The sequence below is a fragment of the Silene latifolia genome, chromosome 2, assembly GCF_048544455.1.
Source record: "Silene latifolia isolate original U9 population chromosome 2, ASM4854445v1, whole genome shotgun sequence".
Taxonomy (NCBI): Eukaryota; Viridiplantae; Streptophyta; class Magnoliopsida; order Caryophyllales; family Caryophyllaceae; genus Silene; species Silene latifolia.
In genome coordinates, this window is record NC_133527.1 from 138,124,727 (window position 1) to 138,140,394 (window position 15,668).

The 15,668-nt window shown below is 34.6% G+C and overlaps 1 long non-coding RNA gene across 1 annotated transcript; it reads left to right on the top strand.

Moving 5' to 3' along the window:
* Positions 1–957: 957 nt before the first annotated feature.
* Positions 958–15,668, top strand: LOC141630393 (uncharacterized). Its single transcript, XR_012537478.1, has 6 exons — positions 958–1,077; positions 1,151–1,216; positions 1,314–1,548; positions 1,685–1,762; positions 11,900–12,021; positions 15,497–15,668. It is a non-coding gene; the product is annotated as an uncharacterized LOC141630393 (long non-coding RNA).

Here is a 15,668-nt window from a genome sequence, read left to right on the forward strand (position 1 = left end):
CCATCTTAAATGACTAACCCTTCCCTCCAAATTTTAATGACCCAAACCCAATATACCCAATAAACCCATTCAAATTTGTGAAGGGAAGTTTGGACTGGATCATTCCGTCTCCTTCAATATACCCAAACCCAACTATTTCGAATAACAAATAGACAACAAAAATAAATCGCATCCAGATAACTCCACTGCTCGTCACCTACCCTCTTCATTCTACATTTCTACCTAAAAAAAATCCACTTCCACTCTATCATCTTCCCCACCGAGTCCTTTCATCTGCTCCTCACCTACCCTCTTCCTTCTACCTCAAATCTGTCATCTCATCTCCCACTGATTCGTCTCCCCACCGATTCAGAGTTTAAATCGGCGATTAATGATCATCTCCATCGCACCGATTGCTCTTCCTCCGCCGGCCATTAATGGTCATCTCCCTCTCTCTCGCCAAACATGCATAATGCCTTTTGATTTATAAACCATCGAAGAGGTTCAATCGGCATGCGTGACGACCAGATCTCATCCTTACCTCCATTATTGAATGCTTTCTCTCGGCTCTTTCAAAACTGGTGCCATTCTGTTGGTGAGCATCTCTCCCCCATTCTGTGTATCAGTTGAATTGGTGAGCATCTCTCCCCCATTCTCGCCAAACATGCATAATTGTTTTTTAATTTTAATTATAAACCTTTTCTTCGTAACCTTTTCTTAATTTTAATTGTTTACAACTCAAAGTCCCATTTTGGTGAAGCTTTTCTTCATAACCTTTTCTCTCTGCTTATTTCAGGCCTCTTTGGGCTTTTTCAGGTACCTCTCTAATGCTATTACAAATGATTATGTAACTATAAGCTTTCTAATTGGTTCATTAATGTTTTTAAAGTGGACTGGTGAACCTTTTTTCATAATCCATGGCGGAATCACATGAATGTAGGTTGGGTTTCATAATAGATTTCTTATCGAAGGTTCACAGCCGGGGCAGCAATCATCTTTTTTCTCCAACAGCTTAAAGATTTGCTTGGTATTATTCATTTCACCAACAAAATGCAGATTGTTCCCGTCCTAAAATCTGTTTTTAGCCACAAGAATGAGGTAATGAAATATGGAATACTTATTAGCAACTTAAGGATGTATACAGATGAACAAACTTCATTTTTTTTTGTAGTGGTCATGGCAAGCAATTATCATAGGGATCAGTTTTCTGGTGATTATGCTATCAGCAAGAAAAATTGTAAGCCTCTTGAATTAAATTGTGTTTTTCCATGTCTGTATTACATTATTGATCTAATGTTTCCTCTTATGTTGTGTTAATATGTCTAATTTGTTAGAGCTTGAAGAAACCTAAGCTCTTCTGGATATCAGCAGCTGCCCCTTTAACATCAGTCATCATATCGATGCTCAGATGAGTTTTTTAGGTCCTTCAAAAATAGCTTTGTTTTTTAATATGGAGTTAATCGGTTAGGCCAGTATTGTTAATTTCATTTTGTCTACAGCTTTTGTTCCCTAGAGGAGTTGCTGAACGACCGTTTTCCGTGCTGGGACTGGGTGATATTGTTATTCCTGGTAAGAAAAATATATCATTATTAATCATATCTTTTAATGTGTGATTTTTGAGTAAAAAGTATGGTTGTTATTTTTTTTGTATTATGGGAAAAAGCGAAGATGAAATTTTGCATATAATCAAGCATTTATCTTGCAGGCAAGCAAAGGACGCATTGAAGATAAATAAGTAGAGACTTGGCAATAAAAAATTCAAAAGTTCAACTTCTTGCTCTGTGTAAGTATTTTTCATCGCTCTCTACTTATTGTTCTTAATGTTACTTTGCACAATCGTATTTCTTGATTGGAGTTAGTATAATGTTTCGTCTTTATGAAGCATGTATTTTTCATGTGTACATGTGGTGCTTTAACTTGTGTGATAATTTGTAACTGATGGATGAATACAAAGGGCATTATAATTCTGATAAAAACATTGTTAATATTAGTATTTTTCATCCGATAAAAGTATACTTAACTTACTGAATGGCATTATAATTCTGATGCATTTTTATTATTGTTGGCATTATAATTAGCAGAGTGATGCCAGTAGAGTTAACTGATTTTATAATTCTTGATTTTTTTTAATTGGTGTGGCTTATTAAATGTCGTTATAATTACTTTCAAAGAATTCGATTATTTTAACCTGTTAATCTTTCCCGCTGGCTTTTCCGCCCATCTCATGGTATTCTTCGTATTTTCCGAAAATGAATCTATATAGAGTAGTTGAACTATAAAAATTAGAGAATAGCGCGTTACACGAAAACCTGTAGTGTCCATGGTTTTGGGAATTTTTGCAAATAATTACTTTGGGTTTTTTGTTACTTTCAGTAAATTGGTTCCTCTTATAGTAAATTGGTTCCTCTTATATCAGTTCGATTTAATTGTTAAATTTTGAATTTCTTTCTTGTATTTCATTTGGTGGTTGTTCTTTTTACTATGTGTTCTAGTAGCTTACGTTAAACCGATTGAAGTAGAAATAATTATGGTAGACATGATGTAGGAAGTCATATAAACAATATACAATATTAATACACAAATTTTATTGATCGGTGCCAAATGTAAAAACTAAAAATTATAAATGTATCCTCATTACTTGATTAAAAAGTTGAAAATGTAAAGCTCTTACTATGGTAAATATCATAATTTACAAATTATTAAAAACCTCCTTATAAACCACGTTGGTTGTAGAATGCGAAATCTCCCTGTCTTTGTCAGTAATAAGGATTTCCAATCCCTTTTTACTTGTCACTCGGGAGAGAGCTACATATAGTTGACCGTGGCTGAACACCGGTCTTGCAGATACAAACCAACATGAGATAGAGACTGCCCTTGACTCTTATTAATTGTCATTGCAAAACAAACTGACAAAGGGAATTGTCTCCTCTCAAACCTTACTGGGAACTTAGTATTATCGGAAGGGGACAATGTTATCCGAGGGATCAATACCTTGTCGCCCTGTCTGCTCCCACATATGACGGTAGCTCCGATAACACGTTCTCCTAGGTGAGTGACTACCAATCTAGTACCATTACATAGTCCGTTCCTTTGGTCGATGTTTCGAAGGAGCATGACTGTAGCGCCTATTTTCAGCCTTAAGACGTGATTTGGAAGACCGGAGCACCTAATAGTGTTCAAAAATTCAGTGGAATAAAGGTCATGAACACCTATATTCACCTCGTCTTTGCTAATCTCGTCTGAGCTAAGGTATTCTCTTTCAACGTCTTCAATTTGAGACAATACATACTCATTAACCAACTCCACAATTTCATGAGTAGGTGAAAGAATTGCTCTTTCCTGCAAGTAATTTGGATTACCTAAATTTTCTTTCAGTGATGGGTATATACTATCAACAATTGATGCAACAGGGTTAGTTGCTTCATTGATAAGGACGTCGCTAGGCATTTCTAGATTGACTTCCCCATCATTATTAGGATCTCCGGCTAATCCATCGCCCACCTTTAGTAGCCACTTTGAAAATTCCCTTATCTCGTCAACAATTGAATTGGATGATCCAACTTGTAGACGCATGTTTTTTGTAAGTTTAAGTACCTACGGAATAGCGAAAAAAAACATTGTTCATAATATTCAAGAAATAAAAAATTATAAATTAGTTACAACAGTAGAGGATCAAATACGTATATATACCTTGCAGTCATTCCATAGAGGAGAAGAGCTAATTGAAGCGCCAACGACATCTTGCCTACTGCCATTCTGGACAACAGGTAGTACTTGACGAAAATCACCACCGAAGACGACGACTTTTCCACCAAAGGGTTTATCCGGGTCTCCATGTAATGAATTCCTCATAATATCACGGAGACTCCTATCAAGAGCCTCAAAACAATGCCTATTAGTCATAGGCGCTTCATCCCATATGATCAGTTTTGTCCTGATTAGGAGCTCCGCCAAATCGGTACCCGGTTTAATCCTATAACATATTGAATTCTCTGTTATATTAATGGGTATACCAAATCTCGAATGTGCAGTCGTTCCTCCAGGAAGTAGAATCGCTGCAATTCCACTTGAAGCTACGGGTAGAACAATTTCTCCTTGGCTTCTTAGTACTGCACATAAGGTCTTCCAAATGAAAGTCTTACTTGTCCCGCCGTAACCATACACAAAGAAAATACCTCCCCGGCAATTTAGAATGCTATCCATTATTTCTTCATAAACAGATCTCTGTTCTTCGGTCATAGAGGCGGTAAGTCTCATGTGCTCTTCACGCATGGCCTCTCTATCGTACGATAACTCATCCATTATCAACTTGTTCCCTTGTAATGCAGCCATTTCATAATCAGGGAATGGCATGTTTTCAAATCTGCGCAGGCTGGTACCATTACTCTGTAATAAGGATTCAATCTCGCATAATGCAAAATTTTGCAGGTCCTCAGGAGTTTGTTCCAGTTCTGTGAATTTGTAATTTATTTAAACGCATTAAATTAAATCACATAGACAATCATAATCACATATTATTACATATAAACACTTTGCAGAAACTATATCATTTAGTTAAAAAAAAGGATAAATACCTCGATTTTGTAATAATGTTCGTTGCCTGTGGAGGATATCGTCTGAAAGCAAATCCCAAGTCTGAGCCCACACTGTTTCGGGTTTAGATAAACTGTTGGACGTCAACAATATGACAAACAACTTTCTCAGATAAAACCCAGAACCCCAGTAACTCGCTTCTTTTATTGCTTCAACATATTCTTTATCATCACCTAGAAGCCCTCGAGCGTAGCACGCTTCTTTAAAAGTAGGATGTACAAAGTCATTGAAAGTCCGTATGTCCTCGTAGGTTTTAGGTCCCTTGACATAATTCAAAAGAATTCTCATATAATAAAGTTCCCCGCAAGATGGAGAGATATGATGTATTCTGCCAATACAAAACCCACGCTCTCTTTGAGTCCACTTTTTAGTATTTTTGTTCCACACAAACTTCGTGGGGAACTTACTATACAATAAATCCTTTGCTTCTTTTAATTTGTCATTGCACTTCATCCATTCAAGAAACTGACTCTTTTGTACCTTGGGTCTGTTGATGACGTCGTCTATTGGGTCGTCATCATTGAATACTACCGGTTGCTCACCTGGCAGGTGGAACGTCAGTCGTTGGACGGGTGGAGTTCTAAAATGGATTTCGAACCCATATAATCTCCATACAGACTCGCATGCCGACACATAACGACAATCCATATACTGCTGAATTTCATCAACTACGCCAGGATTCTGTTCATTTGGACGCTGGTAGGATGTGTGGACTGTGACGCGATCATATCCCTTGTTGATGTATTTGAATAAGTACTTGATGGAATTTGATTGGTTGCACCACTCCATGGTGATGTGGGCTCGGTACTTTAAAAGCAGCTTCGCATTGTATGGGACGACATATCTATTGTCAAGCTTGTGTCCCTTTTTCACGACTGAAACACCGATGTCTCTCCTCCTATAGATAGGATACCCATCACGATCAGAAGTTGTTCTTTCACAAAAGTCCTTTGGAAAGTTTTTAGAGCATATGGATCCAACATTACATGGTGAATTAGGATATTCCAACCCACATGGACCATGCATCATGTACTCCGACACTGCATTATAAAGAGCTGGATCATCCTTTGGATCCGACAGTTCAGCACATATAATTTTGTCAACCTCCTCAGCTTGATGGAACTTGTCGTCGCGGTGTAAAAACAGTAATATATGAGCGTGAGGTAGACCTCGTTTTTGGAATTCAATAGTGTAGACGGCTGCAAATTGAATGGAGCAAAAAGTAATAAGTTTCCGTAATATAATATTACTATAATGCATAATTACAAATAGTTGGTAATAAAACAAAGTTTTTGGCATATTACCTCCCCTTGTGCGTCCAAATATGTGTTGCTCTTTCAAGTCTTTCATAAGCTCATCTAGCTTGATCTTGAAAACTCGACATAGAATATCGAGTCTATCCTCAGGCCTAATTCCTCTTTTTTTAACAAACCTAGTTATTTCTGGCCACTTTGGATTGCATGTGAAAGTAATAAAGAGGTCAGGGTAGCCACACCACTTGCAGATACACATAGTATCCTGATACGTTTTCCTCATGTACCCCCGACATCCTAGAAATGTGGACGGAAGAATAATGCGACTCCCAGCTTCTGTTTCGCCTCTAGCTGCTGCGTTAGCAAGGTTATTATAATTCTCTGATCGAAGTTTTGGCTGATTAAATCGAAAATATGCTAATCGTTGCCCTTCAACAATTAAATAACCGTCGACTAAAAATTGCTGGAATAGTCGTCGGGAAAGCAATATGGTTGGGGCCTCCTTATCAATTGGCCTATCTTGTAGACGAAATACAAACCACTCACGCAATGTTAGGTCATTATGTGGTTTAGTTGACTTGCTAGATGAGGCAATCGACTCATCACTATGTGAGATACCAAGTCGAAACCCATCTTTCCCATATGGAAAAAGTAATGGATATTGTAACGCTAGGTACTTAGGATGCAGTTCTGATATACGTTGTAATCTGCCACTTTGACGCTCAATTATAATGTCTCTCTTATCAATAGTGTTCTCAATATCTCCAACAATAAGAGCTGCAACCTCAGAAGCCGTTGGGAGATTATAAGTTCTACCGTCAGTCGTTCGCTTGGAAATGAGCTTCATCATTATGTCACCAGCAACACCCGAACTAATTCTATCTCTAGCCATCCTGAAATTTAATGCCAACGTGTTCTTTTCGTCGATCATTGATTTTAGAGAATTGATTAGCTCGTCATCAAACCTTTGAGGATCACCCCCTGAACTGCAAAATTAAAATTACAATAATAGGCTTATGAAACAATTCATACAATTAAAATTACAATAATAGGCTTATGCAAAATTAAAATTTCAATAATATCTAGCTAACCTTGCAGCGTCCTTTCTATTGTTGACTTCTTCCTCAGTATCATATATGTATAGTTGACAAAATTTTGGACGGGACCCATTTGTTGGTAACAAACTACCAATCAGGTGAACATTCTGACCACCCATCCTGAAAGTGTATCGACCTCGACCTCGGTTTACCGAATGATCGATTTTGCCACACATTGATGTGAAGGAGAACATTGAATTATATGGTCTAATGTTCTCAAAAAAATGATTGCTTTGTGGATGTACAGAACTTAGTAGGTCGTGGAGTAATTGAGGTGGTTTTTTCAATAAAGGTAGTTGTACCTTACCACCACTACAACACATTGAGAACATAGGTTGTTTAGGTTTGGTACTCTTGGGTGTTCTCTCTTCATACCACATTTGTGCATAGCACTTTTTACACTCAAAATCTGGGTCTCCGATATCCCAATAACCTTGGAGTAGAGCTGTGAAGGGGAATGGAAATAAGCAGAGTTGGCAATATAACTTAATGTTAAACTCAATGTATATTTGTTCACAGTTTAAATTAAGCTAAATACCTTCGTCGACTGTACCATCATTATCGTTGTCCGTGTCGTACAACGACTCATCGTATATATCTTCTATAGTTGATGGAATGATATCTGTGGTTTGTAAAGTTGGTTGCTCAAAATTGTTGACAGTATCTTGTGCATCATTGTTGTGTGTTCTGTTCACCTGTTCTTCGTAGGACGAACTAAGATTTCGTATCAGTGATTAAATAACCTCTGTGCTTTGCATTGTTGGCTTCTTGAAATTACTGATAACACTTTGTGTGTTATAACCTATAAGAGGTAGGAAACTATATATTATTTAGAGTAGTTAGCTGACTCGGTTATAATCATTTTTATAGTTACTCAACTAAGTTTTTTTTTTTACTCTGACGTAGTTTGACTTCATAAATAATTATATGTTAATGGTTCCAATGCAAAAAAAAAATTAATTGTAGAACTAAAACTGAATTATATTTAGAGAAGTTAGGTCTAACCGGAATGACTTGCGAATGTTGGAGTACTGTTTGCAAACATGTTCATGTTTATGTTTCCTGAGCAATGCATTTTGCTACTCAAATTGTATACGTCTGCATTATAAATGATACAATCGTTAATATGATATTTTGATAATAACATAATATGCAATTTTGGGAACTTATTTTTTTTACTGTACCTGTGCTAATGCAGCTCAAAGGCGTGGATGAAGTAGAAAGTTCATCGAGACCAGATCGGGGATTTCCAGATCTCTTTTCAGATAAGATATAACTTCTCCTTTTTCTTGCATTGTTCGCGTTAAGTTTGCGTGTTAGTGTATCAATATTGAATACTCCTAAGCACACCAGTAAGAATGGTAAATAATGTCATCGACATAAACAATCATATTAGTCATTAACTATTAACTATAACGAAAAGTGGATCTTACCGTTAAAATCCACATGTAAGGGACCCGTTATATCGTAAGTACTTCTGTGAAATGGACATGTTAAAGGATAACTCTGTAATTGATGTGAATCTCTTGCATTTGTCGATCTCTTATTTGAAAGGATTAGTTTTCTCTTCCTTCTTGATATATTTGAGCATAAAAAACATGCTTGCAAACATAAACATGACTAATCTCAGTAAATACATATTTTCAAAAAGGTTGGATGTATATAATTGTAATCATAGTTTAACAGAATTTCACGTTAGGATGTATATAATTACCATGATTGTGGTCCGTAAGTGGAATATTAAGCGGAACGTAGCTGTCTGGTCTTTCCATCTCATTGTATTTGTTTAGCTCTAATACTGATTGTCCAACATGTTCTACGTGTAAAATGGGGTATATAACAGAGTGAATGTTAAATATACGGTAATTCAAAAATGTAGTTGAAAGTATTTGATCATAATAGTAAAGAAGTGAGATTATTCACGAATACCTTGATTGTTTTCAGTCATGAGAGCTTTTCCTTTGTTTTTACTCTTAGACTTATCATTGCGCTGTGAGTTCATGTTGGATACAATTTGTTGAGTTGGAAATTGTGGATGTGACTTCTCTGCTTATTGGTTACTCAAACACATCATATGAATTTTGTTAGTCACTTAAATAATATCTAAGCACACAATATGGGAAGGTAAAACATAAATGATGATATTCAGGTAAACACTATGATGATCTTAAGATAATTCTATAGGACGTAGATGAATTATATTCTTTCACCTCTTGTATTACCATAATTAGGGAATTGATTACTGCTTCTGAGATTGAGATTGCTTATGTCTGTTAGAGGTGTGACAATGTGGCGCCTGTTTCCTGAAGCTGTGTATGTCGTCATAAGCACATGATAGAATATGGAAAAACAAACACAATCGAATTAATAGAGATTTAGGTTAAAGTTCTTTGTCTACATTAATATAGAAGTTAGATTTTGGTAAATACCCTGAGCGTTTCCAGACATAAGAGCTTTTCCTTTACTTGTACTTTTAGATCTACTATTGAGGTGTGTGTCCAAGTTGGATGCGAGTTGTTGATTTGGATATGTTGATGACAAATCTGTTCGGTGGTTATATTATTACCCACGAACATGGTTACTTAATAGCAAATGTCATATGCACCTATCTTTCGTAAATTATTTGTATGAAGACGGCATATGATGGTGATACATTATTTTAAATTCATATAAACATTAATTTTCATGCAAATTACATAGATAATATAGTCTTTTACCTCTCGGGTTGACAGAATTTTTATTTTTATTATGGCTACTCTGTCTATGATTAGCTGTGTCTGCCATAGGTGTGGCAGAACGGCGTATGTTTCTTGCACCTGTGTAAGTCATATTAAACAAACATAGTAACATGATAGTACTCATAGATAACTAAAACATATTGATATTATATCGAATTTGATATGAATATTGGTATCATGATTACCTTGATTGGTTTCTCTTTCAATGTCTTTTCTTTTCTTTTGACTATGCTCAGATGAAGGTGGATCCATAATGATAATTTGTGTACAGCTTTGTGTAGTTTAATGGAGTGACATCCTCTTTATTTATATATGGGTGGCTCTTAGTATTGAAATGTAAGATGGAGTTTTGTTTGGCGCCAACAGATCTCTAAATTCAATTTTGGATATTTTTAAAAACTGGAATTTTTGAAGTGCCTTTTGGCACCAATTTCCTTAATTTTTAATTAAGGAAATCAAGCTTTTATCTATATGAGGAGTATTTTCAAATATAATTTTTGTCCAAGTGCCTTTTGGAGTAAAAAACGATTAAAGTTTCAGATTAGCAAAAGGAAATCTTATGTATATGAGGAGAGTATTTTCCAATTTATTTTCTGTTTTCGAGGGGAAAATATACGCCATGTTCTGGAGGGAAAAAATATTTACTCCATTTTTTTGTATTTCTGTCCAAGTGCCTTTTGGCGCCAAACTATTAAAGTTTCAATTTTCGTAAATGAGCACGGGATTGAAATGAGAAGAGTATTTTCAAATTGAATTTATGTTTTGGAGGGGAAAATATACTCCCAACATTTTGAATTTTTGTCCAAGTTCCTCTAGGCGACAAACGATTATTGTAAAAAAATCGGAAACGGAGTTTTTATGGAAATGAGCATACTGAGGGGAAAGTCTTCTCCATACTCCATTGTATGAGCAGAGTATCTAATTTAAGATACGGCTCATGCTCAGGTGCGTTTTGACAGCAAACGATTTAAGTTTCAAATTAGGTTTTGAAGTTTTTATGTATATATGAGGAGAGTGTTTTTATGTATATATATGAGGAGAGTATTTTCAACTCTAATTTCTCCATTATTTTTAATGTCCAAGTGGATTTTTGCGCCTACTGATTAAAGATTTTTGCGCCAATTGATTAAAGTTTCAAATTATAAAAAAGAGTTTTTATGAAAATGAGCAGAGTAAGGGAAAAGGAAACTCCGTAGTCGCCTGTTCAATTTTTTTCTGTCTTTTGCTACAAAGCGTTTAAAATTTCGATTTATGTTTGTAAATATTTTTATATGCCTTTTGGTGCAATGATCTCCATATTTTACATTGAGTTCTAATCTTCTTAAATTAATGCTTATATGCCTTTTAGTGCAAAGATCTCCAATTTTGAATAATCATCACAATTATCAATCTATATTAATTATCTCAATAGTACTGCATCAAATGTGAAGCCATGAATAAGTTGTTCGAGCAATAAACTTAAACACACACTGGAACCAAAATCAAAGCAAAATAAATGTCACCAATACCTATTAGCAGAGTATTATCATGCTTTTATTCTATAAGTATTACCTATAACCTATATTAAAAAGATGCTTAATTCTTCTCCATTTTGATCTTCATGATTTTCTTAGTTGCCGATTCTTGGTCAGTCATAGATGGTTCATCATGTTCATCTTCGACTACTTCTAGCATCCTTGAGACCTTCCTTTTCAGAGGAGGGGTATGATCTTGGACATCGAGCAATTGACCGTCAGTGTCACCAGTTTCACCAGTCTGAGAGGATGCGTGTATCTGAATCTGAAAAAATACAAAAATAAATAAATAATTGTAAACCTGAAATTACTTTCAATAAATAAATAGAGATGTGAATAGGAGTAAAGGTTACCATTTCGCTGCTAGCAATATTATCTTCAATCTGAGCAGTATTATCTTCAATCTGGATGATCGGATCAGATTCGGTGCTTGTCTGATGGTTTGCAGGCTTAGAACAATCCTAAGTAATATAAATGATGTGACGTTTTTTGTTGTATAATGTAGCATTTGTATTGAGTTATTTGTATATAATTGAATACCTGGAGTGCTAGATATTTCTTCTCCCACTGGCTTATCACTTCGGGATCATCGCTCATACTAACCACATCATAGCTACTTGACTTCTGTTCAATGTTGAAATCCTGTTTATCCCGGACCTTGAATACATACGTCTTCCCGATAAATACGCCTAATTCGTCGGGTATCTTTAGTTTTTCCTGTGCAGCAAGAAGGTCTGATGCGGTCACTTTCACCAAAGTTGCGATGTGGTTGTCAAATAGGGTGAATTCAGCATAATCATTCTCTATCCCAACAACATGATATCTGACTTGGTACCTGTCCAAGAAGGTATGTTATTAACACATTTGCTTACACTGTTAAACAAATTCATTCAAGAAACTATATTGGGATATTCTACATGGTACCCCTCAATTTTTTGACTTTCTACATGGTACCCCTACACTTTTTAAAACATACATGGTACCCCTAATTATTGTCATTATCACTAAGTGTACCCCTAAACTTTATTTTCTATCAATTAAACTCAGTTTTAGGCGTTAGGTAATGATTTGGACGCGTAACCAAACTTGTCATCATTTATTATCACATGACATAAGGACTCTATTAGGCTCAATATCCATCTTGATCCTAATATTTATTGATATATATGGGCTAAAAAAATTTTGACGGAAAATTTATTGATTCCTTGCCAAATTATCACGTCCAAAGATGGATATTGAGCCTAATAGAGTCCTTATGTCATGGGATGATAAATGACAAGCTTGGTTACGCGTCCAAGTAATCACTTAATGCCTAAAACTAAGTTTAATTGACGGAAAATAAAGTTTAGGGGTACAGTTAGTGCGAATGACAACAATTAGGGGTACCATGTATGTTTTAAAAAGTATAGGGGTACCATGTAGAAAGTCGAAAAATTGAGGGGTACCATGTAGAATATCCCAACTATATTTTAAAAAATTAAATATATATATATATATATATATATATATATATATATATATATATATATATATATATATATATATATATATATATATATACATATTTTTCGGTTTTTAGGACTTAAAAAAGGAAAGTAGGAAGATTATTTTGGGATAGACGGAGTATTAATTTGTCGGAAGAGAGAATGGAATTTGATTTAGTTGAAAACATGAAACATGATTTGCTGGAAGGATGATTATCGGTTTTATATTTGTATGAATGAGTGAAAATGGGTAATAGTGTGGTGCTGTGGACCTTCATTGCAATTGTTTTACCTGGTGGAAGTTTCTGATATTGCAGCATTTACGCTGCAGGCGAGGTGATTATACGGCAAGAGCCTTATGTGTCTGTGCCAAACAACTCGTCGAGTGTGTCAAGATGTGATGTTTGTTTTGTGTCTGGTAAACGGAAAAAATGCTCCGCTTGTCATGTTGTCTGGTATTGTGGGAGTTCATGCCAGGTATTTCATTGTTTAGTTTCTGCCTTGTCATTCCTGAAGTGGTGTATCTTATTTTGTCTAAGCAGTTAAGATGAGTCTGATGAAATATAGAAAATTAACACATATTTGCTTACACTCTTAAACAAATTCAGCAAAAAAAAACTATATTTTAAAAATTATATATATATATATATATATATATATATATATATATATATATATATATATATATATATAAAAATATATATTATATTTATCATTTATATATATATATATATATATATATATATACATATTTACCTTGGTACTTTAGTTTTCAACCCTTTTGTAAAACCATCACATTGCTTCCTTTTGCAATGCCAAAGGTTATCCTGATGGAGTTCAACCTTCGTTCTGCATAACTTGCATGAATCATAGTACCATCCAATGCTCGATTCTAAGTCATCAATGCTTGCAAGTGTCACATAATCATCACTGTTTGTTTGTTTGTGTTTTAACAAAATAAGAGTAAATTCGGTGATACATTTATATGATATCGATAAAAGTCAAATCGTATGTAAAATATATACCCTTTGGCAATTCTTGATATCCTTGATGCTAAGTATATTATCAGTGGAGAGAATGTCGGTATGCTCATCAGTGATCTGAGTTATGCGAGATGACATTGGGTCATTACCCTCATTCAACCTGTAGTACGTTAAATAAGTTGATAGATACACACTAAATTATTAAATAAGTTAAAATGATAAAAATTGAGTTAATAATATGTTACTTTTTTCTGAGAGCATCGACTTCGGGGATGTCTGGGTTGATATAAATCTTAGCCGCATATCTTGAGGTTTGAATGCGCACTCCTATATTTGAATTATCATAGAAATTAGCGCGCTTTAAGATAAAGTATGTTGGTTTATGGATAGTAAAAGTTTACTTGACCTTGGAAAATAATCACAGTACACCTTTGTATGACCATGAATGTTGGGCCGATTGATGTTTGTTTGAGTTTTCATGAACTCATCTATTTCAGTAATATATTTTCCCCAGAGTGAGCATGTTATTTGTTCCTTCCTACAATTATAATTGGGTTAGACATTTTAGGTGTATGCATTATGTTTAATAAATATGAAAGAAATTAAGGAAAATATAAGTAAATACTCAATATTCTCGAGTTTGACCGTCTTAATTGGATGGCCCCCTGTAGTTTTCTTGAGTTCTCAGACTCCAACAAACTGGCCAACAACATCTTCATTGAAAGTAATTGTCAGTTACATTTTTTAATTGTAATTGTCGTATGAGTCATACATATGTCGTATGGATGAGTAATAATACGTACCTATGAAATGCTTATCTAGAGAGTCATTGGCAATTATATCACCGAATTCCTGGAATGAAAATCCATACCTAGGGATTGGAGAGTTCGGTGATTGTAAAACTAAGGTGCCAAATTCAAACTACAGACGAAATGGTTGAGGGGTTGCAACCTCTGTTCCATTGTTTTCAGCCACTTTAAATCCAGTTATTTTATAAGCAACGCCTTCCACTACTCTTGGGTCAAATCGGTCGACTAATAGTTTTCGCACCGTTGCTTGAATGATATTTTTCTATACAATAATTTAGAGATCAAAATAATCACCATTATGAACATATCAATCTAGCAAAAATTAAGCAAAAAAATTACCTCAATGTCCAGTAAAAGAATTTCAATAGTTGCATGCTGGTTCGGGATAAGAAATTCAGGCCGATACCATTTGCGGACCACTCTAGCAAGCAATGTTTGGTGTCTCACATTTGGCTTTAGTTGACTGATGGTGGATGTCACAGGGGTAGTCTTTGAGGTCATGGATGTGGTGAGGGAGTTGTTTTGGGCCATTTTTAAGCTTAGATATTAGATTTGTATGCTTTGTTCGGTAGTGTGTAGTAATGAACCGTGTGTTGGTATGTATTTATATACATAATCGTATAAATATAATCGTATAAATATAAATAATATTGTGATTATGATCTCCTAATATTTTGTGTGATTTGATCTCCAAATTAATAAACTGTGTAAGGGTTTCTAGGTGTTGATAATCGTATAAATGATATTGTGAAGTATTGGAAGTAAATATATATTCATATTCATTCATAATTTTCATAATTCATAGGAATATGAATAGGAATAGAAATATAATAGGAAAGGAATAGGAATATAATCATAGAAATATAGAAATATATAATATATAATATATATATATATAATATAATTTATATATAGTCTCATATTTTTACCATCAACGTTAATATACTCTTATACACCTATATTGTGATATGCAAAAATATTGTTTGATGTGATCTCGAAATAATATAATATACACCTAATATTTTGTTTCCTTGTTTATCTTGCAGCACAAAATCAACGGTATATCATTTGTGAAAGGAAAAAGGATGCAAAAGATTTATTGTGATTTTGAAGATTTGATGTATTGTTGGACGATTTTTAGGTCAGCAATTTAGGAATTATTTTGGTGTGATTTTGAAAAAGATTTATTGTGATTTTGAAAATTTGATGTATTGTTGG